The following is a 24,118-nucleotide window of genomic DNA, read 5'->3' on the forward strand; positions in this document are numbered from 1 at the left end:
AAAAAAAAAAAAAAAAAAAAGGAGGAAAAAAAGACCTCAGAGAAGTCTGCAATTACCCACGAATATCCTGAGACAGGCAGGCGGCTAGCCCATGTAAATAGTCCACGTCACCAACCACAGAGTTGTTAGAATTAATACTAGCTGAAGTTTTGACTGGCTGCTGGGAATACTTTGATGTTGCTTTCTTTGAACACATAACTCTTCCCTCTCTTCCCCCAGGTCAGGTTTCAGAAAAAGGACTGCAATAAGAGTACAATGAAAATGTCGTGAACTGTACTTCAAATGAGAGAGCAAGGAAACGGTAGCTCACGGGTCACTAAACCTCAAAGTGGTACAAGGCAGTGACAACTGACATCACATTGTGTTATACTCTTACAGGATGCCCTTTTTTTCCCCTCCTCCTCCTCTGAGCAGACACAAATTGGTATTTTATTCCCTTGTTGAATCTGTGACACGAGAAATGAAATTTCAAAATAGACAGTGGACTCTGGTTTCAGGGACAGCTTGAGATTAAGTATTTATATTAAAATAATATATTTATATAACATGAGAGAGAAAAACCTAACAAAATGCTTGAAGTGTATTCAGCATTGAAACCTTTAGCACATCATATTCAGATCAGCTTGTAGTTTGCATACCTCATCACATGCATCTAGCTGTGAAAGATGAAGGATGCAGCATCTGAACTCAAAGCGCAGGAGAAACTGACAGGGATGGCAGTAGGACACTGGTATCTTAGTGTCAGTATGAGTTGTGTGGGGCTCAGTTAAAACCACAATGGGCAACAGCACACACAAAGCAAGCTTGTTGACCTGTCCTTGTATTTGTGAATTTATTGACCTACAACTCAGAAGCCAAGATTCTTTCTGCCTGTTGTTGTTTCAGCAAATCAAGGCAGAATTTCAGTATGGGAAAAGAACAGCTTTGGATGGAACAGTGTAACTTCTACAAGATACACATGAGATTCCTTACTCAATACTTAAAAATGCTTTAAAAAAAAAAAAAAAAGGCAATAAATATGCAGCCTTTCCAGAAATGGCTAGCATCTAGCTCCTTCAGCCCAGTAACATTCTGTGACTCAGACAGAAGTCTCCTCTTAACAACTTCTTATGCCCTACTACTTATGAATTACCTAGTTTGTATAGTAATTACTTTGAATAATAGTTAAAGTAATGCCAATTATCTCAAAAAATTCTAAGGTATTTGCATGGTCCCTTTCACAGCCCTGTTTTTTCATGTTCTTCTCCCATAAAAGATTCTTGGTCTATCTTGGGAAAAATCCTTTCTCATTTGGCACCTCTCATTTTTTTCAAAAATTGAGACAGAATCGCATCAAGTTTGAATTTTATGTAAGCACATAACTCTTGATTTATACTTTTCGTTGATTAAATTGCCTTTTCCTGTCATCATCTAAAACTCAGGCAGAAATAGGACAAATGAACTGATCTAGGCCTCCATCCAGGCAAGCACTTAAAGGTGCCGTTAACTGCAAGCATCAGGACGAGCTCTGCTGAAAAGCGCTGGACAGCTCTACCCAGGGGTTCAGAGCAAGTTCAGGAGAACTGAAATCCAGCTCGCGCCACCCAGACTTGAAGTTCACAAAATGAACAAATAAATTAAAAAACCACAACGTAACCATCTATTTCAACTGGGCCAGATCTTGACATCTTAATTTTTGCCACGTTAGTTATGCAAGCTAACTGTAAAAAAAAAACCCAAACCAAACAAATCAAACAAAAAAAGCCCAAAGCCACTACCCAAGACAAAATGACAACAAAAAGCTCACCCAGGAATTCTGGGCAAAAGCACTGATGCAGATGTAGCTATAACGACAGAGGAACTTTCATTGTCTGGGTTGATTGTGTAACTACACAGAAATTACACAGAAAACCAGCAGCAAAATGCCTTCAAATGGCATACGCTGTGTCTGCCCCAGGAGATACACAATTCTGCTACTGATGAGCCCTTGGAGCAAACCTGCACTGCAGGCAAACATTTTTACGGAACTGAGATTATGAAGTCTATCTAAGATGTTCCTTTAAACAGCAGTTTCAGATATTATGCCTGTAAATCAACATTTTTGTTAATGAGACAGTAGTTGCACTGGCTGACTCTACTGTCTGAAAATCATAATCCTGAGATTTAGACTGCCCTCAAATGGGTCGTACAAGCCAAAAACCTAATCACGACAATTTTTAGCGTTTGCCTATTTGGCTGGCATTTATTTATAAGTCACCTCCAGCTGCTAGGGATTTTTGGCAGAACTTGCATTTGCATGTAAGGCCTCCCAAAAGATAGCACCAGGTTCTACTCCTCAACTCTAACCTCTGCCTGTGACTCCCCGTGATGTACAAACTCTTTATTGTTTCCTCATAAGCTTTCCTTGCCCTTCAAGCCTCCCATGGTCTCCTGGACCTCTACAGACCACTCCTGTGAGGTGTATTAAATTACCTGACACAGACTGAGCAAGAGAGACAGGTTCTTGCTGGCTTTTGGTGTGTGAAATACATATATACAGCATTCTCTATAGTTACTCTCCGCACTTGTTCCATTTATTCTTCGTTGTTTTGGCAGGTTTTTCTTTCAAATTATTTCTTTTGGGCTCTTAATCTTCATCTCTACTTGCCAAAGAAAAATGGTGAACAAGGCACGCAGCTCTCAGCAGGCGCAGAAGCAACACTCAGGACGAGAAGAACAGCAAAGCTGACAGCTGTGCTTTTCTGCACTGAGCACAGTGGGTAAATCAATACCCCGGCAGCCCTGCTGCCATCTGTGGAGTTTCTGGAGCAGACGGGTTATTTATAGAAACTTGTTTGCACAAAGCCAATATTTACCTGTCGGTGCTGTCAAAATTTGCAATCCATCTTTGCTGTTACCCTGCTGTTTTTCATGTCAATAGTGGAATTTTCCAAAAGAAAATACTGTAATGTTCCCCCCCCCCCCCAAAAAAAATGTTCCCTTCCTGCAAGGGTCGGTTACGTTAATTGTTGCAGCAGGAATGCATCTGGTTTCCATGGGGCCTTGGGGATCCTCCAGAACGCCAGAAAGCTAAAGGGATGTCAAACCTAAAGAGCCCATTTCTCCGTCGTGTTCCAGCCACAGCAGCATGGCATTTCCCCGCCAAGGCCAAGCTGAGATTTAACGTTACAAAAAAAATCATCCCCACCCCCCAAAACAACAAAAAGCCTCCCTTTTTGAAAATTTGGCTGCTGCTGTTACTGTTGTAAACATAACCATTATTTTCAAGCAGGGGAGAAATTTTAATGCGAGATTTCAGTGTAATTGACTTCAAAAGTGAACTCAAATTCTACAGCTAACTCCCAGGAATGAAATGCACAGGTGATCTCAAGCCTGGCTCCTTGCAGGCTGACATTTACATCACCAAACTACAGGCATGCCCGAAGCAGACGAGAAGGAGGAACTAACCCCTGGTTTCTGTCCCAGTTTCTTCAGGTCAGAGGCTGGGTTGCGCTGCTAGGACAGCGCAAGGTAGCGGGACTGGCTTCTGCCAGTACCTTTGGGTGGCTACTCAAAGGCTGTCACTCCCTAGAACTATTCTCACAGAGAACAGTCAATTTTCTGAAAATAAGAGTTCTTCCATAATCAGAGGTAAAGTCCTATTGAAAATGGCAATCAAACCCAGCATCATAAATCTGTATCACTTTCCATTTCAACGAATGCAAGAGTGTAACTGCTGCCATAAATCACTGAGAGGCTCAGGGTTCAAAACCAGCTCCTGAGACCCTCTTGGGTTCAACTCTAAATGAGCTATCGGCTCCCAGCAGGTCAGCGCTCTGCCACATCACCGGCTAGCAACCTTACGTACCCCGCAAGCTCACGTGACAGGGCTGGAGAAAGCAGGGCAGAGCTTAAAGCAGGAGCCTTAGGAGCATGTTTCAATAAGTGGTTTAAAGAACAAGGATTAAATTATTCTGTCAGATGAGGAATGTATTCAGTAATCTGCATAGCAAATACCAATGGAAGTAGGACATCACTTAAATACATGCCAGTCTGGGAGTCACCTAAATGATGAGAGAAACAGGTGAATAAGGACACTGAAGAGCAGCAGAAAGTCTTTTAGATTTTCTTTTGTTTGTTTTAATATTAATTACTGAGTCCTATGGCTTAAACAGCTTCCTAGCCCTTGGCTAGGAAACAGAGCAAAGCCAGAAAATGGAACACGGAAATTTCTCACTCTTGTTTTCTCCACTGGGACTCACATAAAGGATCCTCTTTATATAATGTGGTTTCAGATGGTTTTTGAATATTGTTTAAAGAGCATGTCAAAGCCACAACAAAGTAATTCCTCCTCTTAGATAAGGTCTACAAACTGCCCCCAGGGTAAGTATTAGAGAGCCTGCAGGAAAACTGCTTGTTAGACAAATGGAGCCACAGATGTGACTTTCATCTGGTGTGCAAAGCAGGGATGTTACATGCAAGGCAGAGATACCCAATTGTGAAAAGTAACATTTTTAACACAGATATTCCTCCAAAACAAAAGGCTGCTAATTTTTTTTTTTTTATTATTATTTTTTTAATTTTTTTGGGGGGGAGAATTTTCTGGTCTTGCCTCCTGCACTAGGAGTCCATTTTTATTCTTTACAAGTGACAACAAAATTGTTGAGAGCTGCTAATGCTCCGGATCTCACAGGATCAATCTACTGGTGATAAAGTCTCTTGTCACATACGCACTATATCCACAACCAAAAAATTCTTCTTTTCCTTAACACATACATCTGGAGCATACTATGGGACCTCTAGAGTTCAAAGTTCTTCTGCGCTCAGATCAGCCCATAGCCAGAACACGGTACTTTTCATTCCACTTCATTATTAACCACATTTTATATTTGCAATATCAATGCTTCTATTGTGCTTTGCCAGATCTGGTCTAGCTACCACTGTGCTATTGGTCTGTTTTGATCAGATAAATGTTTGTCCTATCCTACCAGAAAGCAAACAGAGCCCCTATCCCAAGCCTTTGCTGGTGAAGCCATGCCTCATTTGTTAAGCTTTGACAGAGGTCATAGCAATAAGAACACTCCTTAAAAAAAAGAGAAACCTCATGCAAATAGTAATGAGAAAATACAGGCTGAGTTTAAGTACTACACTGGAGTTTGACATGTTCGTGGATACCCAGAGTTCTGCTTAAGTACAGGTGGCACGATATTACCAATTTGCACTACTTGAATAAAGGTGAGCTAAAAACTTGGCAAGGACCACAGTCTGGGTACTACCTGAAGGTTCTTTTCTCACTTAAAACACCAAAAAACAACTGAAAGAAGGCCATCCCTTTAATTTATGCACTGTGTTAACATTTAGGTTGCATAGATCTAATTGCTGACTGCCACAGGTGCCTTTGTATGACCTTGGACGTATCATTTAATCCTTCCATGCGTTCATTCTCCTTTCATCTTACTCCCCAGCGCTGAAGACTGGCCACTACTACATCTAAGGGAGCAGACAGGAGAAGCTAATGCTACAGGTAGTCTCAGTATCTCTCATGTGCTCACTGATGGGCCTTGCTCACACACTCAGGGTTTAAACACCAGTGCCACTTTGGGCTAGGAGAACAAGATCCAATAGGGCAACTGAAAATGTTGGGTATTGTTACTTTCCTCTGCATTACCTAGGAACTTCATCTAAGAACTGTAATTTTCAGATATGAGACTATTTCATTTAAGAAATGAAATCCTGAGATAAGCAGTCCCCTTGATTTATACTATGGCACATTATACAGGTCACTTACTTAGTTCTCCATGTAGATCTACATGGCTTCAAAGGCTTTGGGAAACATTGTGTCCTGAAGCATGCAACAAGACAGATGGAACAGAAGTTTAATGATGTCCTCTGCTCTAATGCCTGTTACTGAGTTCCAGGGATGGAACCTGGATGACCCAAGCGATCCTTTTCCGTTCACTAGTTTTTTCCTTTCTTGTGCCTGATTTAAAAGAAAAAAAGGAAAAAAAAGCTGATTGCAGCCTTCAGCATACTTATGTGATTAGGGTAATGAGGAAGAGACCATTTTCTAAAGCAGTTCACAGATTCTTTCTTTCAAATTTCAGAATGCAGCTGGTTTCAACTTCCCAGTTGGCAAAGAGGGGACTCCTCACTGTAAGTACTCTGCTTAATCTAGGGACTTCTGAATCAGACACAGCTGAAGTACTGGCATGATTATAGGCCTTGGTCAAGTGTCGCAATACAAGATGATTTATATTAATCAGCATTCTCTAGAATCAGTGCAAAACAAATCCAATGCAACTACAGACCTTGAAAGAAGTCTTTCTTAGCCCACCACTCTTTCCTTTGTCTGAAAATACCCTCTTGACAGATGCTAGCCAAGTAATCAAACATTTACAGAAGCAAAGGACCAGCGCACAACCTCGCCATCAGAAACATAACTGGTATGCGTTAAGCACCTACTGTAAAATCACTTTTGGTGTTCACACGTTGGTTTTGACCATAAGGAAAACGTAACCTTTCTCAAATTTCAGTACAATGGTGCTCTCAATACCTCTGGGGAGTTCCAAGTTGTCAGAAGCCATCTATTGCTGCCCATGACAAACAAAACTGTCTCTGCTGTTACTGGACACTGAAATGAAATGCTTATGCTACAACAGATGTGCCAAGTCTCCTGATTTGTGAAGGAATAAACTAATATACACAGGCTATCTTAAATCCAGCTTAAACCTCAATTCACAGAGAATTTAGAGGGGTAAAGAAGAAAAAGGGGAGAGGAAGGGTGGATTTGGCTGGCTCCACCTAGCTTTCATGGCACTGAGGTAAAGGAGCTTTCTTGCTCTGCTCTCATGAGGGCAACTTCCCTCTCTCTCAATACTATTTTGCTTTTGATGCTTCACAGCAAAGCACCAGCCTCTGCTTGGCCACTACGTGGTACGTGCACGCTGGCATGATAGAAAGAAGGATGTGGGAATAAAAGATAGGTGGGGTAGAATAGTGTGTCAAAGGAAGAAAAGAAAGAGGAAAGTTACTGCAGTCAAAATTCTCAGAACAATGGGGCAACTTTGGACCAGATTCCAATCTGTCTCTCACATCGAATAAAGCCAGATTTTGGACCCAAAACCTTTTAAAAATCTAATATACACAGGAACTGGAACAGGCATTTCAGTCTATCTACCCTAGATCACATTCCAGATGACCACATGGTTTAACGCCTTGCTTTCATCTCCAGCAAACAAGACTCTGCCTTACTGGCCAAATGCAAGCAATACCTATGGCTCCAGAAACACAAGCCTGTAGGAATCCAAACTGTCTCTCACATCATAAACATTGCCCACATCGGCTCTATCAGAACATGCGTCTTTTTGCTCACAAACATGATCAGGGTCATTAAGTCCCCCTCATTAGCAGCGTTTTCCACTATGTCTCTGCATAGGCATGGATAGGCTGAGAGAGGCCAGGCAGTGGAACCTCCTTTATTCTGTGCAGGAGAGCATATAAGCCTGGGGAATGGAGAGGGTGTTTTTAATTAGTCCAACATAAACAAAACTGCCTGAAAACATAGTGAAGAATAGAGGCTCAGCCTTCTGTAGGTCAAACCCAAGGGCTACATTTGTACCCCAGGGCACTTCATTATCCCCAGCTGAGCTGCACAAGGGATTAATTTAACCCTCAGAAAAGGGTCAAGAGAAACTGGGAGAGGAACAGAACAACCCATTAATAAGAGCTATAAGGATACATGTTCATAGAGTTTAGTTCAAATTCCTCCTTTCAGTTGCTGTTTTTAGTGCAAGCGGGTACATATAGTAACATTACCATTTCTATTCTGCTTGCTCTGCTGTTGTCAGAGCCTTTTCTTCTATTATATATTCTCAAATGACTTTTAATTTAAATCATTTATATTCTCAAAACCCGTAAGATCTGGTTAAGTACTCTGAGGCTTGTTCCCCTGTCTACTTGAATTTTTTTCTTTTGCCTTTTTTTAACAAATTCTTAAAATGTATCTTTAAGCCGGAGAACAATTATTTTTTTTTTATGAATCTGCTTTCTGTTTTATAGCTAATTGTTTCAGTTGTGGGCTGCAAGCAGTGTTCCTATTCCAGAAAGAGAACGCTGTCAGGTTCTAAATGTGACTGTGTACCTTAGGTATAAAATTGTGCAGTAGCCCATTATTGTATCAGCTGCCACTATTAGGCTAGAAAAAGAAATAGGGGGTGGAGAGGCAAAGCATTAACAGCAGAAACATCCTAGGACTCAGCATTTTTTTATATTCAGGGGCATATTTTTGATAGTCTATTGTCATATTTCCAGTCTTTTCTTCCTTGAAGATGATTGTTAATTGGCCAACACAGTGAGGATGCTACATTGTCTTTTATTTATTTTGATGAACTAAAGCGTCCCAATGTAACTGGAAGTACTAGAAAATGTAAATGATACAGGATTTACTCAAATACCATTTCCAACCCCAGCACTTGCCCAAACTTGGAAAAGGCTTCTGTAATGGGCACCTAATTGAAGGTGAACTACCTACTGCCTTCAAAACAATTCACATGGCCTCTCTCTCTCTTCCTCCCTCCCTCTCCTTTTTTTGAGGGTCCCCTCATTTCTCCCTCCCCCAGAAGCCAACCTGCCAGCCTTCCCATGACACAGCAGGCCTAAGCCTTGTTCTGAGAAAGGGTACACTGCAGAGGGAGGACGCATTGACTCTGGTCATGGTGCAGTACCACCCCAATCATGTAACAGTGAAGCAGCTCATGACCTTGAATTTTTACTTGACCCAACATTGCTCAATCAACAACCAAGCTGGCATCACTTAACAGTGCCCAGCTATTCCCTATCATGTATTTTCACACATGCTATAAAATATACTTATTCACATTTTAGGTCTTTCAGATCCAAATTTGGCTCCAACACTGATAAATTTGAGTTTTAAAGAAAGAGAGCCCTCATTTGGACCCAGTGAGCCAGAAGTAAGTTTAACTGAACATCAAGAATGATTTCAGGGTTAGCACATAGCATTGGTCATTCTTGCTTCTCTACAAAACCACTTTTGTTAAAGGAAATTTCACATCTCCTTTAAGAAACTAGAATCTTTGTGCTTTAACTTCAAAAGTGTCCTTGGCTAACAAAATGGGTTTACATTCGTAAACTATATTGCAGGCCCTTTGCAAGGCAACCTTAACTCTACAGGCTCAAGTCTGGTTTTGCTTGCTCTGAACCACAGCATTGAATCTTCAGTGTATTTTATATCTGCAACATCCCATTAAGTCAGGACAGCGTTATTGCTCACGTGTGTCAGAGGCGGAAAGCCAGGGAACAAGAGCGAAGTTCTCTTGCCTGGTTCAAAGTGGCACAACAAATCTGTGGCGGATGGAGAAACTGAAGCAGACTGTGTCAGTCTGACTTAGTCACCAACTGCACCATGAGACAGTGCTTTCTCCTTTGCTGCTTCTCAGAGATAGCATGCCTGCCAAATACAAAGAATACCTTCTTGTTCAAGGTTGTTCTTGGTATTTCCATTCTAGATATGGCATGAATGTTCTCTCTTCCCTTCACAACACAGACCGCCAGCTACAACAAATCCTGGCTTGCAGTTCTGCTTTTCCCACTGTTCACTCTTCTTTGCCCTCAAGTGCTGCAAGGACTTGCAGCCTGCTTTCCTCTCTTGGATTTTGCTGAGTACTTTCTGGCCATCATTCTGCTCTGGTGACACTCAGAGCAACTTTGATTCACCTTTCCAGAGCCTTAGAGACAAGTTTCTTTACTAGTTTTCCTGGTTTAAGTAAGTGTACTAAAGATCTCCAGAAGAAATGACCTTCTCGCCACTCTACATGATAGAAGAGAGCAGCAGTTATGTACGTTAAATTAGCATATATCTAATAGGTAGCTAGCTTGCTGGCTAGTATCATGTGTGTCTCTGCAGCTTGTTCCTATTATATGCTTGGAGGGTAGCTTCTGATTGAAGATAAATTTGGCCAATATAGAATTTATTATGCTCCTCTAATAGTAAGCTGGAGTGCCCACTGATGTCAATGAAAAGCTACTGGATGGCATCTGTAAACATCTACAGTCTAATTCCCAATACTCGCACGGTTGAAAACAGTACCACTGGTTTTATAGCATTATCCTGGTATTTTTGCTTCTAAATTTCTTTATCTTAGGAATGAATTTCTAAAATAAAACTGAGAGGAATGTAACGTGATATGATATAGTATTTAAAAAGAGATCCACCTAATTCTGAAGGTTCATTAACAGCATTTGGGGGAGGAAGGGGTTGCACAGCCTAAGAACTGGCTCCCCTTCTCTTTCTTCCTAATAGCAATCTAGAACACGTAGGGTAGCATATCTGCACTGGAGGCGTTGTAGTCAGCTCACGTTGCCATTTCAACGAAATCTTTGATGGTTACTGTGAGGTATTCTCTCTTATTTACCCTGTGGCAAGGCAAACCTTACTAAAGCAAAGCGCTTGGGGAAACGGTGGACTGCCAGATCAGTGAGCAAAGCAAACAGCCTGTACAGGAAAGCTCTTTTTCATGATGCTAACAGAAGTTTTGCCAGAGGTTGGATTCCTAAGCAGGGATAATTTTCATCATTACTTCAGTAAGGTCATCCTCAAAAGATCCACCGAAGAGAAAAATGACATCTAAGCATTACACCAAAACCAACAACTAGACCGGCGAAACTCATTTAGAAGAAAAATCTAACAACACTTAACTGGCTGTTAGGTTACTTTCTACTTGAAGACCAGAAAGTCCAGCGTGGCTCTTGATGAGACCAACACAACTGACTGCAGGGAGTTTGGATTATCATGTTTAGAAATCAGTGGTTAAGGATCCCGAATTACCACAGGATTAAGAGCAGAGCAGACAGAATCTCACTCAAGTGATCAAATGCTGCTGTCAAACACACAGAGTTTAATATTCCTCTCTATCAAACCTGAAAATATATGTAAAATAGTAGAAATCTGCTCTTTTTGTTTCTTTTCAAACTCATACCAAAAACCTTTTTATGGGTAAAGTATTTTCAGAACTCAACTCCTCCTCAAGACTGATACCAGCAAGAAAATAACTTGAATGGTAGGTAACATCTTTAGGCTGTTGTACAGCCTTGTTTCACTTATACATTTGTCAGTGTGGTATATGTATTAATTTAGCTATGTTTTTTTTTTTTTTAAGATACCTTTTAAGTCTGCCTAGAATCACAGGAAAAATAAAAACAACCTGGCAATACAGAGATCTGCATGTTCTGCAGAAATTTACATTTCCAGTGATAAGCCTGTGAATTGTATTAGAAAGAAGTCTTCTAGGACTACACGGCAAACCAAAAGGTGAAGTATTCCTAGATTATTTATAACATCTATACACACAGACCAAACAATTTTTCTTCTTACATCAGCAATGCCAAGCATCCTGGTTATCTCCTCCTACTACATAAAACCGGATTTTCCGATAATTTCTAACTGGATGCATGCATACTAGTTTCATATTAAAAAAACCCCTCCTGTTCCCAAGACCAAAGGACTCAGCTTTCCTAAGGAACCTCATATACTTTTCAAAGTAGCTCAAATCATGTTTGGATAGCACTTGCATATTGCAGTAATCCCCCTGAAATCCATAAAATGGCTCCTGTGACTAGTTCTGCTTAGCACAATGGAGAACTACAGAATTTGTTATTAAGCAACCTGTTCCTAGATATAAATTAAATGCACTTTGGTTACTTATCTGCTCTCTTTCTCATATACACAGAGAAAACTGAAGAAACAGAAAACTAAATTGTAAAAACTATTTTTTTTTTTTTTTAATGTATACAATAACGTAGCAGCCTCCTTTCTGGCCATTATATCAAGACTTGTGCCACTCCGCTGTAGAGTTAAAATAAATGTAAAATGTTACAGCCAGAATTAAAGAGCTAAGCATTCACAGCAGGGCTTGATTATCAATCTATCATGATCTAAAACACACATGTCTACTTCTGCTGAGTCAATGCGGTTTTAAAAATAGTGGATTCTTTTTGTTAAAAAAGATTCCCTACATCTTTAAGGCTGTTAGGGTTAGCACGGACTATTTATAGGCATCAATGAAAAGGAGGAAGTCTTACTCTGCTCTCCTACTGTTTGCTGCTGGTAAGAAGAGCTTGCAGGTTTTCAGCAAAATCTCTGCCATCTCTTGACAAAACTGGAATTATCAACAGGGGACAATTGCATGGCAGCAAGATAAATCAGTGCTATTACAGAATGACTTGGAATGATGAAACAATTTGATTGACTGTGCTGCTGGACTGGAGAGGCGAACTTGGCTACAAGTACTTTCTTTCTCTTCCTTTCTCCCTGCATCCTGAGAGCAAAGCAAGTAACAAGCTGTTATCCCTGGTGGAACAAACATTCTTTTTTATATATCAGTAATTGAAACTGTTGCTTGTTTTGAGGCTGACTCACATAGAGCTCTCTGACATCTTTCATTTTCTTTAGGAGGAGGTGCCTTTTGACTGACTTCACAGTACAATTTGACCACTTCACTCCAGAAGACAGACAACCCCTTGATTCTGGGGACCAGCCTGAAACTGATGGGAGTTTTAGCACTTGTTTCAACACAGCCAAGGTTTTGCCTTCTGCACTGGTGTTCCTTTTAAGCAGCTCCCAAGTTTCCACCCTAAGCACAATGTTCATATAAACAACAAATACTGCTGAGGCAACTGGAATTGCAAAGGAGGACCGCTGTGCTCTGCACCAAAACTCCCACACAACCTACTGCATTCACTTTTCATGGGTGCTCTGTGGCATCGGCCACAGAGAGATGCTCCAAATGGGCTGTGGCATTACAGAGGGACAATACCCTCGTTAGGTTGCACAGTTTGCCATCACTAATGATGCAGAGGCAATGATGAGGACACCAGATCAAGGGCATGATCTGAAAGGATCTGGATTCAGGCCCAGGTGTCTGCCTGTGCAGAGATCACGATGAAATGCATGCAATTCTTTACAATCACAAGAACTACACACTGTGATTATCTTTTGGCAGCGCTCTATTGCAAACTGCAACAACCTCTGGGATTTTGGTGCAATAAAGCCTTTAAATCATAGCTCAGGCAAACTTCTGGAACGAGCAGCAACTGAGTTCTGGTGTTTAAAATCATATAATTAGCTGTGGGGCTTTCCTATACTTTTCACATTACAAAACTGTCATGTATCTGACTGAAAAAAAACGAGTTTCATTCAATGACCAATACCCAGTAACACTTAACAGAATTAGAAAGGTGACTATTTCCTTCTTGGTTGAAACCTGACAGTGAAGTGCTTTATAATCTAAAAAATCTGACACACATTGTTCCGTCTTACCAAATCAATGATAAATGCTAATGCTCAGATCTGTATGCCTGAAACAACTGATGTTTACTCCACCAAAGAAATTCTTGGTTAGAAGTTTCTAGTTCATACCTTAAATATATAATAAAAATTCAAAGCCTTGAAATTTGATGGGCTAGAACGCTTAGCAGTGAAAACTATTATTGGGATTCATGCAAAGTTCAGTTTGGAGTACAGGCCCAGGACTTTCAAATGATGGAAATCCTGCATGCAGAGGTGGGCTGATATATAATTTCACGCATGAACAAGCAGAACTTATCTTGAGATTCACTTGTACGTTTTCTGTGCCATTAGAAATGAGCACTTGCAATTGAAAATGGGACTTAAGACATTCTAAGCATAACCCCAAAACATTGTGTTGCTGTTTGAGATAGAGCGTTAATTTGAACAGGGGATTTTAAAAGGTAAGTTGGGAAGTGAGAACAAAGGAATTTAGTTGTGAAATAACTGTGAATAGACTTTCCACTTTTCTATTAAAATTTTAACTGGGTTATAATGGCATTTAAAGGCAGAAAAATTCAAGACCAACTATTAACATATAAACGTAATCCAACTTCTCATTGCAGTTAGTTACAAAGCATCAGAGGTATTTCTAACTCAAGCCCTTGCCTATTTACTCTGCACCAAACCAGCTAGTGGTGTAAAAGTAAGAGGTTTCATAGGCATCATGTACCTCTTTGCAGCTGTAGCTGTTTCAAAGCAAGACCCCAAGAGCCTAAGCAGGTAATAGAAAGTCTCACATCAGGGAGGCTCCCCTTTCTGAAAGCTGAGCAGAGCTTCTGGCAGCCAAATGGCTTAATTCCACCCTACAAAAGGTAAGTATGGGGAGGGGGAGAGGAGAAGTTTCCTTATGAAGGTACAGAGTGAGTCAGGAGACAGGACTGGTTGATCTGTGGTCCTTCCCTTCCCTGTGGCTAGTGTCACAGGTACGTTATAACCCCTTGTGTTGAGTACAGGGACCGTGAATTAGTTTTCTTGCAGAGCAAGGTTCTTCTAGTCACAACATTCCTCAGCATCATGCTGAATTATCAGATGCAGAGGTGATAACCTTGTGGGGGAGATGCTTCCCTTGGAGGGAGTTCAGGGCAGTAGTTCCAGCACATTCTGGCACATCCCAGCTAGCTCAAAGCCAAGGGCTCTGCTGTGGCTTGCTGTGCTGAGGGCAAGGGCACAACAGAGCAAAACGCACACCTTGACTCCCCTGTGCCTTATGTCCGTGATCTGTCTACGTGGAGGGCATACAGGCTCCGCAAAGTCACTCTGCTGCTTTCACACAGGACAGCAGGAAACTCAAGCAGATGAACAGAGCTGCATGTCTCACCCTGCAGATACTTACTGGTACAGACAGGGCAGTCTTTCAGGAAGTATTCACTGGAGCTGGGATAAATCTGTGACAATTTACACCTCTGCCAGAGAAGGGTGGAAACTGGGAAAGACACCACACCTTGATGAGGGCCTCCAAAGGCTGCATAAAATAACACCATCCTTTGCAGTGGCTTCTGTTAGGCAGAAAACCCAGTCTAAAGTTAGAACCTTATTAACTTTCACAGCAAAGTGCTCTCAGATCTCTATTTGTAGGGATCTAGAAAATCTATTTTTGTTTATGTTTTCAAGTCTGTTTAATTACCTTGGTGATGCTAACAAATGAAGAAACGTTCTGCTGCTTCTGAACAGAAGAACTGCAGCTAATCCTGAAAGTCTTCCCTTCGTTTCCAAGATCCGTGGGTGCATGTCTTTTATAAATGTGAACTCATTCAAATCTTTTCACCATTTCCCCCACTTTTTTTTTTTATATCCATTTCATTCTCACAAGTGTCAGAATACAGTGACAGCTTTGATCTTACTGGAGATAACCATATGTGGGTAGATTCTTTTTCTTGAAATGCAGACTAGGAGTGGATCCAGAGGTCAAGCCAGAAGGTTACATATATTTGAAAACCTCGTTTAAAAAGAAAATCCCTTTGTGTGGCTTCTAATATGCCTTTGGACGTGAATCTTGAAATACCTACCTGTGAAAGCTGCTCTCTGTATCGTGATGTTCCAAGTCCTAAGAAAATTGAAGTTCAAAGAGAAGGGAAGACTAAGAGAGTTGGGTTTGTAGCTATGGAACAAGCACTTTCTTTGCCACATCAAAAGCACTGATAAAAGCAGTCCACCAATTCAGGATAAGAGTATATTATTTGATGTATTAATTTGACAGTGTGCTAACATTAATACGAAGATCTCCTTTTTCACCCCATTACAAGATTGATTTTGTGCATTACAGAGGAGTTGAAAACGCCCAAACTACAGCTAATCAAAGTTCTAGTTTATATGAAGGTCATAAGTGTCCTCTGAGGTCTCACTTTCACATGTTTTTTTGAAACCACTAAATTCTTAAGTAGTGAAACCTGCCAGAATCTGCGTGAAGTCCACAAAAATGGATCTATGCCCCGCAGACTCTTCAAAATGCTGCAGATTTAGTGCAATACGTATGGGTTCCTCAAGTTACCGATACCACGGATGCATAATTCAATTCATATTTTTATTTTCAGACTGAATGTCATGACCTTTACTGTATTGGAACTTTATTTAATTTGGGTGAGGTATGTATGCGGATGATGCTATGCTGGGAAGAGTAAATATGGAAGACAAAACAGTGTCCAGTTACATGGCCTCTGATTCTTGATAAAGAACTTAAAATTGAGTCTCCCTGATACAAAGCCAATCTTTCTTCCCATCATGCTTCTTCTCACAGGGGCATGTCCCTGAGAGGGGCTGTAATTCCCAGTGATTGGGGGTGTGGGGTGTGTGCGCTTCTTTTTGTTAATTGGGGGGCAAAACATCTGGAGTGAAAAAATACAGGGCAGAGCAGAAGGAATTTTGCTCCACTAGAGCAGAGGTGCTCCAAGAGAAGTACCAGCAATACCATCTCAAGAGAAAGGGAGTTCATTGGTGTGCTTGTGGCCATCAATTAACACTTGTGGCCATCACTGCTGCTGTTCCCACCTTTCCAAAGGAGCAGCAGGTGGGGCAGGATATTAATTTATTACAGTATTCTAGTTCTCTGGAAGACATCAGATCAAAATATAGAAAGATATCTATAATTTCTTGCTTTTACATTTTTGCAATTAAGAAGAGTAAAAAGCGGTGGTTTGTGGTTGTGGCTTTTTTAAGAGACAAAATAAATGAGAACCATAAAAGTATCACACTCGGATGGGGGCAGACATGCTTCTAGGGGCCTGTGCTGGGCTAAACTCTAATTGCAAAGGATAACATATGTGAGGTAGTGACACGCAATTCCTCTTTACGAGACCACTCCTGAACTCCTGCCAAAAATCCCTCTGTACGCCACTTAGTGCTTCAAGACAATGGAAGAATAATGACAGGTCTGTAAAATCTGCTGGAATTGACAGTTCTTATTGTTCTGAAAACTTTTTGTGACGCACAGGAGTTTTGAGATTAGCACTGCACAATGTTGAACAAAATGGGTGTCAAGCTAATCAATGGGCTTTTCACGATTCACTCGTCTTTGTTTTACTGCTGTTCCATTTTTATTCTGTGCTTGGTGTTGCTTTGTTGTGTGCACTTGCCATTTGAGATGTGAGTGTGCATGTACTGAAACAGGGACTGAGAGCTTTCTGTGACTTGGCGTGATGCTTTATGTAAGCCAAGTCCTAGCATGGAGTAAGTTTTCCTAAAAATGTTTTTTTCGGGACACAAAAATAAGGAACTGTTCTCATTTGAGCTGTTAGTCTCATTTGGAGTTACGACTGTCTGCAATTCATTTAACTGTAAACACATCAGAGCCACCTAAAGAAGAGTATTTGGTTTATAGTTTGCATAAAAGTAGTACCTACTTACTTGAATAATGGGGTAAAAACAAAAACACAACTGAGACAAAACTGAAGACTAGTGGCTCTAGCCTCTGTTTACCTAGAACATGAATGACCAGAATGTTTCTAGTGAAACTGAAGGAGAGTTAAGATCCAGGGAAAGAATGAAATATTCAAATTTAGTATTTCTGGAGATGTATAAAGCCTCCCTTCTGGATTCCTGCTCTGCACTCCCAGTATGGACTGACATACGAGAATGAGGCTCTGCAAGCAGACGAAGGATAACCTATTGAGTTTAAAGCCCATGGAAATGAGTAAAAACCTGTGGAATGCCCGTTCCACTCATGTTTTCAATATTACTGTTGCTGAGCAAATGGAGAGAGAAAATAACCTGCTGCCTTTGTAAAGATCTTGCTCTTCCAAGAAAAACATAAGCATAAGACTGAAGTTCAGATCGATGTCTGGTGGCTTCTCGTGTAAGTCAATGGAGGTATGCCAATTTGGTCTGGCACCAAGCGTTTTAGAAGACATATGAGCCCATCAAACCACGTGTTTTCCAATGCAACCAATTAAAGCTACCCCAAGATAGCATTTTTCAGTTTCTGCATCCTGCCAACTGCTGCCAGCATGCCACAGCTCTGACTGAAGCCTACTCACTCCTCTGTTGCTGGAACTCTTATAGCCTGGGAATCTGAAATGCCTCTTCCACATAGATCATCCCCGAGCACTACTGACAAGCAATTGTTCTCTGCACCATCAGGTCAAAAATCTAATGCAAGTGTGCCTTTGACTGCAACACAAATTTTTCTACCACAGGCACCACTGTGGTTTGACTGATCCAATGTGCTATCCAAAGCTTAGCAGTTACAGGCTGTCTCTCTCCCTCCCTGTCCCCCTCCTTTTATCTGCTAATGCACAGGGATAGACAAGCAAACAAATCCCTTCAAACAAGGTTATGGGAGATATAGGAACTCTATCAGTCACACAGTATTTGCCTAATGCTAGTGACTAAACTTGAGAGGTTTATGTTGTTTGAACTATATCCCTGGAGCACTAACAAGAACTAAAATATCATCTTAAGAGTTGCAGTGAACTTAAAAGACAATGTTCTCCTAGGCTTTCACATTATCAATCGGAAAATAAAGCAGAAGGTAGTAAGTATAGAATTAAACACCCCAAAATGTGCAATGGAGCTTCATTTTGATGCATCTCAAAGGTGTTAAAAATGACCAGCCTGGAGCCAGGAACAAACCATGCCCAGGTGTGCAAGAGTCCAAGCTCTCCCTCACCTTTTCATGGAATATCTCAGTCTAGATCAAAGCATCCACCTCCAAGATGGGGAGTCGGCACATCTCTTTGCCTAGACTGCCGTATGTGATGGGATTTTCAGCTACATCAGTGCTAAGTAAATAAAAATGAATGATACAAACCCCTGGGGAAGGTGACATAGCAGCTAAATATCTGCTTCATTTCAAAAATTTCATTCTTGGCACTTGCATCACTGCTAAACAAAAATAAGTATTGCAATAAGAGCTAACAGTTATATCATTTTTGTATAGGTTAGGAAAATTACATTGTTTTTAAGCCCAGTGCCATAGGATGCCTGGGGCCATCATTTCAATAAACGGTGACCCACACTTAAGTTAAATCTATCTTAAATCTATGTCTTCAGAAAAGGCAATAATTCAAACTTAATAAGGAGTCCTCCTCCATTTACGATACATCGGGTTAAACACTCAAAAGTACACAGAGGAGCTTAACATAGCTTTCACCAACAGACACTCTCACTGTATTGATGCACTGAATTCTATGTTCCATATTTTTCAAATTTATTTTGATCAAACAGTTCTTGAAACCACTGACAATTCTTTTCGGTATCAACTCTGAGGCGATGCTCATTCCTCTGACTGAAGGGATAAGCTCCACGGACACACCTTCCTGCCACAACTTGCAAGGCAGTATCTCAAAAGCAAAGCTGAGCAGTTAAGCCATATCTAAAAAAAAATTACACCCTCAGCCTGAGATTCCCAGGCAGCAATGTCACTTCCCAGCAGCTCCCAACACTGGGAAAGGAAGTTGTGCATTTAGTTCTAAAATGAACACAAGACACCAAAAATGGATCCCTAAAAAGCAGCCAGCTTCATATGATGTTTGCACCTAGTTTGGTTACTATAAAATTCCTGATACACATGACTAGCTCAGGCACAGAGTCAAAATACAGGAAGTTTTTTCTACATCTTTTTGTTTCTTATTTCTGTCCTTTCTCCTATGTATTTTCACAAACCAGATAAGACAACTACAGCCTCTGAGAGCGTTAAGCAGAGAGTCACTCACGAGCTCCGTGTAGCAAAGCTCCCAGTCTAACGGCAAATACCTGATAAAACAGGAACAATGCTGAGCTGAATTCATGGCTGGTGTAACTCAAGTAACCCCAGAGGGTTACAGAGGGACAGATTCGCACCCCCCTCCCTTCTAAATATACCGTTTCTGCTTTACAGAATCAAAAGCAGAGTCCTGACAGGCAAAGGAATCAACTTCTAACTTATGCCTCGCAATGGTGAAAAAGGAAACTCTCCCCACTTTTCCTGTATTCACCTGTTTCATCAACAAAAAGGAAAGCTTTTAAATTAAGTGTTTTTTTTAAAAGTCTCCTCCAAAGAAGAAATTAATTTAAAAAAAGGAACACAAAGGCAAGAAAAGCAATAATTCTCTGTGCTGAGCACAGTGATGAATGACGAGCAACTCGTGTTTTCTTAGCTCAGGGTCTGAACTAGTGTTTGACAAACTATTGTAATAACGTGCCTGTTATTATACCAACACCACAAATGCTGGTGACTACCTATGAGCACCTCAGACTTTTGTGCCTGCAATATTCTGCTCCATGTGTTTGCTTTCCTTTTTGAACACAGAGGCGTTCTGAAATGCCTCAGAGAATACAGCATCTTTCCACAGACTAATCTTAATTAGGCTAAACAACCACGCAAGGCAACGCAAACAGCTAACTAGTTTGTCTGATGCCCGAAACCATTAGGAAGAACATGTCTTGCTACATGTGAAATAAAAGCGAGAAATCCTTCGTACTATTTGCAGTTGTTGCTAATTTGCTTTTGCTATTCCTCGACACCATTTATTGATCTATGCCCGGGCTGAAATAGCAGGATAAAGTACATAGATTTACTTACAGAGATCCCGTAGCTCCATCGTTCCCGATGACAAATTCGCCTCCCACACGACAGCGAGCGAATGACTTAATGCTGCTTTTTGTGGAAGGCACAATGCGCGCGAGCGGCAGATGGTCTCCGACGAAGCTCTCTAACGAGATCCGTCCTCGGCGTAGCCATGTGAGAGGAGCAGACCCCCTCCTTTGCACACCTTTGCCTGCTCCCCGGTCCCCGCGCCGCCGGGGCGAGCATGTAGCTTTGCTTATGTTGCGGGTACCCGACGGCCAGTCGGGCTCCCATTGGCACGGGCGGGCGGCGGCAGCCAATCGCAGCCCGCTCCCATTTCGGGGAAACTCCTGCCCATTTATTTAGCATCTTGGGAGACCATATTTCTGAGGAAGAGCGCCGCTCTCCTAGCATTCCACCATCAGACAGTGGGGGAAATAAATAAATCGGAGCTCCCCATCTCTGGGTCTCCCCTTCTCCGCCTGCTAGTTTTTTCCCAGGGCCCGGCGCTCGCCCGGAGGGAGCAATGCAGTGCTGGTGGGGACCCCGCGCCCGTGTCCACCTTGGCGGGGGCCGCGGGGGAGCGCGCCGGAGCTCCACAATTACTCGCTCCATCGCCATGGAAACAGCCTGGATGCAGCGGGCTGGATTTGTGTAGCACATCTGCTGCCAGGCTCATAATCAACTGCAATCTTATCTTTTTTTCCTCTGCTCTCGCTGCTTATTTGATTGTGAGTTTGCTTTCTCTTTTCATACACACTGGGAAAGTACACACAGACAGAGCTGCGCAGACGTTGACTTTCTCCCTGTGCAAACATACTATGTTACACATATGTATATGAACATATGTACATAAGAAGTATTCACTCATATGCATGCATTTGCTAAGGAGGTACACTCCCTGTGTACCCAAGCAATACACATTACTTGTATTTCAAGTTTGAGTAATGGACCAGCACAAGACAAGACTGCTGTATGGGCCGTCAAAATACTACATTTCACTTTCCAGTTTCATAAATTGCATCTGTCCAAAATGGGGTCAAAATCTGACATGACTATTATGAAACTTCCTAAGCAATCTGCTGTTTTGCTAGTGGGCTTCCACAACTACATCTGGCACCCACAGACGGTGACCTGAGTCTTCAGGCAACTAATTCTGTACTGGATGTTGCCTATTCTGCCCAGGGCCTGATGAAACATGCCACCAGGAAAACTTAATGCACGACAGGGTTGTTATCCATGGGTATAAATCTCTGTGCTACCCTCTGACAAGGCAAGGAAGGAGAGATGGCTAGGTCAGAAGAGGAAAGAAAGTAAAGGGACATGGCAGGTTGGGGTAATTTCTGGCTGCTCCTCAGAGTTTCTCTGGGACACTTGAAAAAAATCTTTCATCCTCTCCATGCTTCTGTTACTGAAACTGAAGAGTGGGGAGAATACCTAAATGCATCCATTTATATTACAAAGATAAGCCCAGACAGACTATGAGACACTGACATACTATTATAAAGGTGTTAGGGATGAATTTCAGATGGGAAAAAGGAGGACATGTTGCTTTTTCATGAACACTTACTTTCATTTGTTTAACTAAAAGCAGAATAAAAAATGAAGGCCCCTCTGGAAAAAAAAAAAAACCACACCAAAAACATTCCTGTATTGCTCTAATAACAGATATCCACAGCATGAGCCATTGTAAATAGTGGCATTTTAAAACGCATCGTGACAGAGTCTTGCAGGTAGATTCCCAGATCTCCTTGTTTACTAAAGGCCACTCCTTGTTAACTGTCTTCTACCAGTCTTCTGTGGGCCTAATCCAGAGTCCAGGAAGGTCTTTGAAGCCCGCTGGACTAGTGCTCAAGAGCAAGGCCAAGAACAGAGAGCTACACCAGGAGATCTGGCTTTTCAGGGCATCCGTCACTCAATTATCATTTTTAACAGAGAAATGAGCTTTTAAGAGAACTGTATTTTTTAACGGCTCAGGATGCCATAAGGATTCACTTCTTGCAATGCTGTACTTCTTCCAGCTTTCCATCTTCCTTTAGAGCAGCACCACCTCCCGCTTCCTGCAGCGCCATCGCTATAATCATTACCCTGAGCTCGTAGGCTTTTGCGGTCACTCTTTTAGTTCTGAAACATTAAACTGTGGAAAGATGTTCAATGTGCATTTTAGGGGAAGGGGGTGCTAATTAAAAAGCCTAGATTTGCTGACAGGACTTGCTGGGGAAAAAGGCAATCTACCGAGTTCCACCCGTCCTTGCACCTAAATCACACCGGGGAGAGGGTGGCCTGAGGGTGTGGAGCATACCCCATCGTGTTTGCGTGTGAATGATTAAGCAGCTCAGCAGTTCCAGCGTTCACTTTGCTAGCTGTTATTGTCATGTCTTATGGACTGGAAGTATTGTCAACATGTAGAGCTTAAAATAGTCACACGAACCATAAATAAATATATAAAATGTTACTGGACAATGAAAAACGACTGTCACATTCCTAGTGGGTCTCTATACTGAATTTTTTTTAAGCCAATATTAAATTGGAGAGCTTCCTAATTAAATAAATTGTTCCTTTCTGTTGTATGATACACAAGAGTTCAAAACTCTCCATTAGACTGTGCTCTGTAAAACAAAGCACTACTGCAAGCAAACATAATGACTATCAGTGCAACTTTGAAGTATCTGGAGAAACCTTCCCTTGGCCCAGTTTCCAAATCTCTTCATCTGCATTTCACCAGGAGGTGAAGGACAGGGAGAAGACTGCGTCCCAGATTAGGGCAACTAGTCAAGAACTCAGAAGACCCATTTTTAAGGTCTTTTCCTGCCATAAGAAAGGAACAGAAGGGACAGAGATCTCTGCTTCTGATGGCAGCAAGCTGTTAGATTTAAGAAACCTCAACCTTTGTCACTTTCTTTTCTTAGTAATCTCCCCTGAAAATTGCATTTCTTTTCCTCTCAAGGTTGTGGTGTGAGAATAAACAGACTAAGAATTTCACTGCACTCTAAAGCAGGACAGGGCACAAATAGCTAAGAAAGCTTTTAAGGAAGATCAAAAATTCAAGGTTAGAAAAATCCAGGCAATTTCAAAGCAACATAATAAACAAGACTTGTGAAAAATTTTCTAAGATTGTGGGATAAAATGATGTTGTTCAACCAAACGGATCAAAGATTTCCAGGAAGGCTTCACATCGAAGCTGCTACTTGCCAATCCGACAGCAGCTCTCGGCAGTATGCTGTCATAGGCTAAGACCTGTTTGTGTGGGGGAGCTTAGGAACAATCAACGGTGATATAATGCTTACTCATCCTTCTAGATCGCGGGTTTTACCTTTTCTAGTCTCAATACCTACATGGGGAAGCTGGTTAACCTACTAACACTTCCCAAGTCACAGGCTTGCTGGTTGGCGCCCAGTGACTCTTCTTCCAGTGCCATCAACTACCTGCCAATTCTCAGTAAACTTTCCATGCCTTTCAACAGTCTATTTGTAGAAGCAGCTAATTTGCAAGAGGAACAGCTAGTCCTATTCATTTGTTCCAGGAATACCTACAGATTTTCCTTCCACATCTGTATTCTTGAAGCAGCAATTAGGACCTAGGCTATAGATAACACAAGCAAGTATTTCGGAGACTTTCAATGCCACATTTCACATTTAGCTTGGTTTTCCTCAAATCCTAATATCAGAAAACCTTATGTCTCCTTTATCAGGAGCCTCCTACACTGTATTTCAAACAAGCAGGTTTGGTGGGGGTTGGTTTGTTTGGTTTTTCTAATATTACTGCATCTGAAAGAAGATTTTGATAGCAACACATAAACACAAATTAAAATGAAAAAG

The 24,118-nt window shown here is 41.5% G+C and overlaps 1 protein-coding gene across 3 annotated transcripts in view; it reads right to left on the reverse strand.

Moving 5' to 3' along the window:
- ELMO1 (engulfment and cell motility 1) overlaps window positions 1–24,118 on the reverse strand; it is a 313,327-nt gene that overhangs the window by 63,756 nt on the left and 225,453 nt on the right. Inside the window, exon 1 of one of the 3 annotated variants that reach the window (XM_087767910.1) lies at window positions 20,316–20,583. The exons of the other annotated variants lie outside the window; for them this stretch is intronic. The gene's annotated coding sequence lies outside the window, so the exon portion shown is untranslated. Of the gene's footprint in view, window positions 1–20,315; window positions 20,584–24,118 lie in introns of those variants that run through there. 3 annotated transcript variants of the gene reach the window in all.

Source organism: Nipponia nippon, unplaced genomic scaffold (genome assembly GCF_047370975.1).
Source record: "Nipponia nippon isolate SJK-2023a ecotype South Korea unplaced genomic scaffold, ASM4737097v1 scaffold_1, whole genome shotgun sequence".
NCBI lineage: Eukaryota > Metazoa > Chordata > Aves > Pelecaniformes > Threskiornithidae > Nipponia > Nipponia nippon.